We start from the raw sequence: 8,238 nt of genomic DNA, 5'->3' as shown, positions 1-8,238 counted from the left end.
TAATATTATATATATATTAATAGTAAATTAACATAATAATTTTCACTGATAAATAAAACGTACGCTATTGAAACTTCAAAGAACGTCTTGGGAAGTTGACATCGTCATGTGACGGCAATCTACTTTGATCTAGATTGGCTTCTTCACTGTCCGATCTAGACGCGGATCCTGACCTCCGTTAACCGGGTATCGGTGACCTCGCTGGTCGGAACTGGAATTTACACGATCGTAATCCGATACAAGAACATAGACTACCCGCATTTCAATCCAAGAGAATATTTCAATTCACTTTAATTAATTAAATTAATAGACGAGCCGGCATGTCGTTTCTCATAATAGTGGAATTGAAAGAATTAAAAAGTTACTTAAAAATTTATTTTTTCGTCAAAAATAAATGTTTTCACTGATAGATACTCTTTGTTAGTATTTTTACATTTTACATTTTGTTATCTTCGTGCATATTTGAAACTTTACAACTTTAATTATTCAAAGTCGTATTGTTTTTCTTTTATCCTATTGTAAACAGAAATTGACTATCAGAAACTCTTCAAAAAACAGAAACGCGTTTTAAATGTGACATTGAAATGGGAAATATTTTGATGTTACTGTTAATTTTATTATTATTAATTGTACCTAACCGTTTCTATTCTAACGATTAAGAACATCAAGTTCCTAACATTTTATAGAATTATCTATCTGCTGATGTCATGCCTCAGCAGTTTATTATCGTTTCTCCGTTCATTATCTTTTATGAGGAAGACTCATCCCTAAAGTATTGCGAGCGATGAACAATAATTTTCAAAAGTTCTAGTGAAAGGTAGACAGATATTGTTAGGCAGAGATTACAGAAAGAGAAAAAATAAATATAAGAGTCCAGTAAAAGCATTTATGACAATTTGTAAATTATGTAAATTATGAAGCTAAAGAAAGTCTAGGTATCTACAGACACAAGTATATATAAACACTGAGAAAAATATTCTGAAACTAATAATAAAAAAACCTAAAATTTCTTTGTAATATTATTTCGTAAAATGTTATTTTTGCAAGTCTTTGTTCAGTGAAAGAAAGTTTAAATATATGAGGAGCAGATTTTAAAAATGCGTTTTGTCCACAATTTCATTTTTTGAGTTTAAGAGGGCATAGTGTTTAGAGTTAAAAGATTTATATTATAAGCTATTTTGAAATATTTAGAAAGCATTTTTTTCACTGTTAATTTATGTGCTGAAACAACATAGACATTTCGAAGTACATTATGTCTTTTAACTAGAAAAAAGTAAAATGCATTTGTTTAACAATTTTGTTTAATTATATTTCATATCCTACTGATTGATATATTGTTATTTTTTGTAAAGCACATAGTTTTCTTATTTTTCTTATGTACTTTCTTTCTCTCGTTTTCTGAAAATTATCAATTTTAGATCAAACGCATTTTGAAAGTCTACTCCTCTTATATCAAACAATATCTCTAAAACTTATCGAAGCTTTTATCCAAATATATTCTTTTTTGCAATGAACAGGTCGTTACTAAGAGTCATTACTTGAAAGCCATCGTTATTTATGATGGCTAATTACAATGCTCAGTCATTTCGAATAAATTCTTCTTGCTTGTTAAACAATTTTTAACATCTCTTTACAAGTCCTATTAAAGTGCGTTCCGAATTTTATTACATGACGTATTCGATGTGAATAAAGATATAAAAGCCAATAATTGACCGTTCTCGCATTCAATGACGAATAATGAGTATGGTAAATGGAATAATTTTCGTTGCACAATAATGTGTGTAAAGTAGTTTTATGAAACTGTGACTTGACAAATAGCCGACAATATTAGAGACGATTAAATCAATATCTATGCAATACGTTACGTTAAAATTAAGAAGATATCAACATAAAGAATTGGAAGACTCGCAATTTGTTAAATGTACTAAGTTTAATCGAAATAAAATATGATTTTCAAATAAGATGTAATCTTGGCCATCAGTGTAAAACTTCAATTTATTATATTTTCTTAGAAAAGCTTTCGATAACGAAAGCTAAGGAACGAAAGCTAAAGGAACTAACAAGATATTGAAATTGTTATAAAAATAAATATCATTTTTTAATAAAACTTTTCTTAATTTATTTTTCTTTAAAAAGTTTACATCAATTTGTAAAAGTAACTTTATAATAATACTTATTATGTAATAATAATTATACTTATGGCCCAGATTGTATATTAAAAAACATATTATAAATTATACAATACTCTCCGCGAAACTCAAATAGTTTTTTGTTCACCTAGACTACCGAGAAGCAAGTGAAGTTATTTTCGCAATTAAAGGTTAAATCTGTGCTTAATATCGGAATCATACTCGAGAAACTAATTGAGAACCGCGAAGTGCGCTCTGTTAACGAGCATAATTGTTCTTGGATACAAGGGGATTTAATTACACGGCACTTCGTCCACGCACTGCGCCATTCGCAGCGTACCTCGTATTAATGAGTGACAATCGCAAAGGTAAGTAATTACGCAAAGAGTGGTCGGTATATCAACAATCGCGTTTTTAGCCTGATTCCACATCATTTGTTTACAAGCAAACAAACCGAGGCAACACGCCGCGGGTTAATTAATCGGTCGTATATGATCAGTCTGTGTAATATTGTCCAGAGATCGACGCTGATATCGATCTGTCGCGATATTCTATTAGGCGTAGAAAATTCGAATACGAGAGAACCAAAAAACTTTCTAACAAAAATCCAAAGGCACGAAATACAGCACGATTTCGCGATAATGTGTGAATTTGAAATTTAAATGCATGTGGTGAAGTTTGCAACAAACTTTGAATGAATGAGATTACTAAAAGTGTTACGAATATTGCAAAATTATTCTACATAAATTGTAAGATTAATATTGATGAGAGTAATACTGTATAGGATTTTTCAAGAACTTCATCCTGAAAAGTTTTGAAATGTGTAAATTATTATTCTGCATTTTTATCGTACACTAGAAAGAAGTTATCTTTAATTTCCATTTGGTAATGGATACGAACTATTGGTCCAATAATTAGTAAATATTATTGAATATAAAAAGAGTAATAAACTATTCAGTACACAGAAAGAATTTTGAAGCTAAAAATTTAGCTAGATACAGATTTAAAAATAATTTTGTTTGGACCATTGGAATAATTATGTAGGAAGCTTAAACTGATTGTTGGAATGTTAAAATTTTTTTGCAATATTGTCATAGATGCTTATGAATGTATTAGAAGTATCCAATTTTCTCATTTTACTTTAATTTTTTTTTAAAAGAGAGCATATCTCCTTTTTATTGAAATAATTTTCTGCCCAGATTCTAAATCGTCGCCAAACTTTTTGTATTATTTTCAAATACAATGTAGAAAAATGTTTATTTCTTCATTCTACCAAAAAATACATCCTTAAGTATTTAAAAAAATCATTTTGATGGTCCAACAAACAATTAAACAATTTAAAAATCTGTATTTAACTATAAATTTTTAACACTTCAGCAAAAGGCGTTCTTTCCGCCTAATAATTAGAATAAAATAATATTGTAGAAAAGTAAAATTGGTATTGGATTTTAAAATTATTTCACAAAAAGTAAATTTAGTAACTTATTAAAAGTTTGATAACTATCCCCTAGATTTGATTATTATTACCACGTCTTTTTTTCCGGAGTAGCGTAGAGAATTTCGGAATGTACAGGATAACTCTGAATCCAATCCATATGGAAATATATTTTTTTTCTCGTTATATTCGCGATCGTCCCGGGGAAAACCCAAATCACCGGCTACCTCAATTTACAATCCCTGCATAAGATACGTGACGTTCGCGATATCCGCGGGGACCAATCGCCGAGGACGATCGATTTCCGTCCGAGCGCCGGCGGCGTGTTTCCGCCGCGTGTTTACATCTGTGTATACATATATGTACACATAAACGAAACAACGCACTTACCACGCTTGCGGATTCGCCCGGGGAAGCGCAGATCCGTTGTCTCCCCTCTCTCGGTTTTCGCTGATATCCGATAAAGCAATATCAATTTATCGCGTCTCCTCGTGTGCGTTCGTGTGGTCTTCCTCCTTTTTCTCCTCCTCCTTCTTCTCCTCCTTCTCCTCCTCCTCTCGCTCGTCGCGTCGCAAAATTTCTCTCTTCTCTGATCCCGGAGTAATCCGCGTGCTCTTTCCCTCGCGGTGAAACGTCAGGCCTGCACTTTCTCACGGAATAGCCGAGGAAAAAGAAAAAAAAAAATCGACGAAGCGAGGATGCAACCGAATGTGTCACACTCGCGCACAACGCTTCCGTTACTGAGATCACACCGATCTCCTCTTCCTTCAGCCGGCGAACTTTTGTCCGTGTCACGTGGAGACCTGTTTCGGTGCCTACCCGTCGTCTGCTTTCTCTCTTCCTCTCGGTCACTCTTAGTATGATCGAAGTAACGTCACTTTCTCTCTGTCCCTCCTACATCCGTCTCTCTATCATCCGTTAAATGTCACAGCTTTATCTCTTTTCCGCTGTATCTCTTTCAATAATAAACTATCTTGCTCCATCCGATTCTTCCGACACTTGTTTACTAAAATGTTTATTCGAAATGTATTTCCAAGTATTTCTGTCCACCTCCTCTTGACTTTATTTCGCATTAACGTCCTCGATCGATTTTCTCGAGAACAACAAGTCGCTCGATCACTTTATTCGCTCCCTCCAAATGCCTTTTCTTCTTTCCCCCCCCCTACTGTCTTCACTTCGTCCTCGTGTCAATTACTCTCGCACCTGTCCGGCTGACAGGCCGACACCGCCGCCAGCGCACTTTCACGAGTCGCGCCGCTTTCGGAATCGCATTTGCGGAATCGCTACCGAGCGACCGGGCGAAACACGGCGACACTGAGCGGTCCAGCGAGAGCGCTTCGAGAAGTCGATCTCTCTTCGATCTTCCTCTCCGTCGAAGCGCGTCCCGATCGCTTCGCCGAAATTCCCGCCGACCGGAAAAGGCGCTTCCGCTCGACCCACTCACACGATCGATCGGTCCCTCGATCGATGCGCCGCGGGACTTTCCCCTCCTACGGACGTTCACACTGGGTCCAAGACGATCCCGCGACGTTTCATCATTTCTTTACCGCGATCGTTCGCGTTTCATAAAAAAAAAAGAAATAAAAAAAAGAAGAAAAGAAGAAATCTCTTCGAAGTAGTGTTTTTATCTTTCTTTGTTTTTTTTTTTTTTTTTTTTAATACAGAGCGCAACGAGTTCGCAATCAACGTCGAACTACTCGCGGTCGAAGTTCGCCCCGAGACTCGTTTTCTCGGTGGGAAGAATTTTTCTACGCGGAATACGCAAAGCGGAATTCCGAAAAGGCCGAATGCTCACAGAGCTACCTTCCGTTCGGTGCAGGCGTCGAGTGGCGACTGTCGTTTCTTCCAACGCTCGGTCTGCCTCCGGCCTGCCTGTCCCTTCCCCCTCCTCGAGACCATCGGGAACCGACTACACACAGTTCACGGATTTATGCTATTACCACACCGTGTTCCACCCCCTGCGGCCGGTGCTCTTCATCCACCCGTTGGCCTCTCCTTTTTTTTTTCTCAACTCCGATACTTTCTCGAGGCCCAGAAGGGCTCGGCGAGACTGCTGTTAACCGATGCGGCCAAGCAGGATTTCTCCGCGAACCATTCGATTCGAAGAGGTTTACTGAAATCTTGTGAAAAAAATTGAGATTTATTTCTCTGAGAGATTCTGGATTTTTTTGGTTTTTTTATTTAAAATTTTAGGTTTTATTGAAGATTTTATTGAAAAGACTTTAATACAATTTTCAAATAAATGAGAAACGCAAATAAACTACATATATTGTATATTAATAGAAGACAAGAATTCTCCATGTGATGACTGTATCTCTCCTTTTCTACAATAGAGAAAGTCACAAATCCTATATATAATATAGGATAAGTATCCTATAATATAAGAAAGATATCACTACAGTATCAATGAGCTACTTTCTGCTATACTTTCTGCTTGTCGTCTACTGTTACCTTGATTTTTTAATAAAAACTTGCGAGGTACATGAAGATGTACATAAGTATATCATATTTATACATACACATACACTGTTAGAAATGTTCTTAAATTTAATTAACTTTTAAGTTATACAATTTGAATTTAATTTCATGACATTACATTAAATTTAATGTATTTATAACTAAAAAGTATATTTGTGTATACATAAAATTTAATGTATTTTTCATGAAATTTAATGTACTTTTAATGTAACGTATTTTTAAAATTTGCTTTAAAATACATTAAATTTCGTAAAGTTAATGTACACATTCATTTCATTGTGATTACTGTAATTTAATTTTCAGTTAAATCATTCATTATTTTTAATTTCGTTCACCATAAGTACATTTCTAACAATGTACTTTTTATTGCTAACAGATTATAACGTTTTATACCATCAAGAAAAAGGATGAAAAATAAAACGTTTTTTAAAAAGAAAATTTTCAAGAGTAAAAAAGAAAACCCCTGAAAATTTTAGATTTTTTTCAACATTCTGCATTCTCTTTGTACATAAAAACAGGTCTATTCTTTTCAACTGAATTTCTTGCGTCATTCATTTTCCTCTTTTTCTTTTCGTATTGGTAAGAAAAGAAAGAAAGTTAAACGATACGAAATATATATTCAACTAAAAAAACCAAATAATTAAAAATAGAATAAACAATAAAAAATATGTAAGAAATAAAAGATAAACATACTTTATTTGTATATTAATTGTCTTCAATGAAAATATGAAATCTTGCAAGTCTTTTCCCAGGCCCCTTGTGCTAAAGCTTCGGATATATGATTCAATAAAGTATCTCCCTTGAAGTCAACCCTCTATCCCCATAAATACGAATATTCAAGCAAAAAGGATCACGATCATGCTGTACAGCGCGTTGCTGCTCATGCGCACGTGTGCGGTAATAAATATACAGAAAAAAATCAGACACGTGGATATACGCGGGGACATGACAATGATGAGGTTTCCTCTCGGAACCGGAAACCCATAAATGGACCTCAAAAATAATTATTAATGTTTTAAAATCTGGATAGGGAGACGTATAAAGCGTAATAAAAGCGCACGTGTCTCTTTCGCCATCTTCGAATCCACTGTTGCACGTGCATACATATGAGCGGATTGAGAAATTTTTTCCTCTGGAAACCACATAAATTCTTACTTCAAATATCATTGTCTGACTCATATTCATTTTTATCAATATAGATTAATTTTAATTTCAGTTTAATTCTATTTTTTTATTTTTAGAATTAGAAAGAGGTAAAAAGTAAGGCAAATTAAATTAAATAAGTTAATCTGTGTTAATGGAAAAATGAATATATCATACATTTAATTATGGAATTAACTTTAACTTACTCTTTATGTTTCTAATTCTAAGAACTAAAAAAGATAAAAAATAAGTTTAAAAAATTAAAGCTGATCATGGCAGAAATGGTTTAAATATATCATTAGTTTGATATATATTTATATATTATATAATGATACAATCATAAATATATGTAGGATATACAATGGCTGCATTCAGCAGAAAAAGCAGCTTTGCAACTGTTGTAAAATTCTTTAATACGATTGGTCTTGTCTTTAATTCCTCACTGGATCTAAATGTATAAACTAATCATATCTAAAAATTTTACAACGGTTGCAAAACTTTTTCTGCTGATTGGCGCAGCCAATGATACCCTGCATATACTTTTATTGTTTTCAAAAAATCAATTTATTTTGTACGTTCATTTTATATACATTATTTATATAAACCAAAAGATAGCTTATATATTATCGATTCTATATTTTCAATATAAATTAAAAATGTAGACATCGCTTTTATTACAATATAATTATTACAATTTATATTTTAAAAATCATACAGACAAAAAAACAATCATTATACAAGTTTAAATTTAATTAACCTTTACTGCTAATCTCATTTCTTAATTGACTTATATTATAATGGGCAAAATATTTTAATTTAAATGTTAGACTACGGGAATCGAATAATTAGACACAAAACTGTACCTTATACAATTCAACTGTGTCAGCAAGATTCAAATTATATATTAATATTTACATTTTAATACAAACTCACCATTTCTCCTTCAATTCTCTTCAAACAGTTCCTTCGAATATTTTCTTTAGAATAATCAGTACGCCGTGTTTAGTAATAACACAACTCCGTGATACAGCACGAATATAATAGCAATGCAGA

General features: G+C 33.2%; 1 protein-coding gene across 1 annotated transcript in view; it reads right to left on the bottom strand.

Annotated features, from left to right (window-relative positions):
• The window catches only part of LOC108691913, a 62,526-nt gene extending 57,603 nt beyond the window's left edge, over positions 1 to 4,923 (bottom strand). The window contains exon 1 of the mRNA XM_018199872.1: positions 3,955 to 4,923. The gene's annotated coding sequence lies outside the window, so the exon portion shown is untranslated. The remainder of the gene's footprint in view (positions 1 to 3,954) is intronic.
• Between the last annotated feature and the right edge of the window lie 3,315 nt (positions 4,924 to 8,238).

Source organism: Atta colombica, unplaced genomic scaffold, assembly GCF_001594045.1.
Source record: "Atta colombica isolate Treedump-2 unplaced genomic scaffold, Acol1.0 scaffold107, whole genome shotgun sequence".
NCBI lineage: Eukaryota > Metazoa > Arthropoda > Insecta > Hymenoptera > Formicidae > Atta > Atta colombica.
Note: the sequence above shows the minus strand (reverse complement) of the source record. Positions and strands in the feature narration are given on the sequence as shown.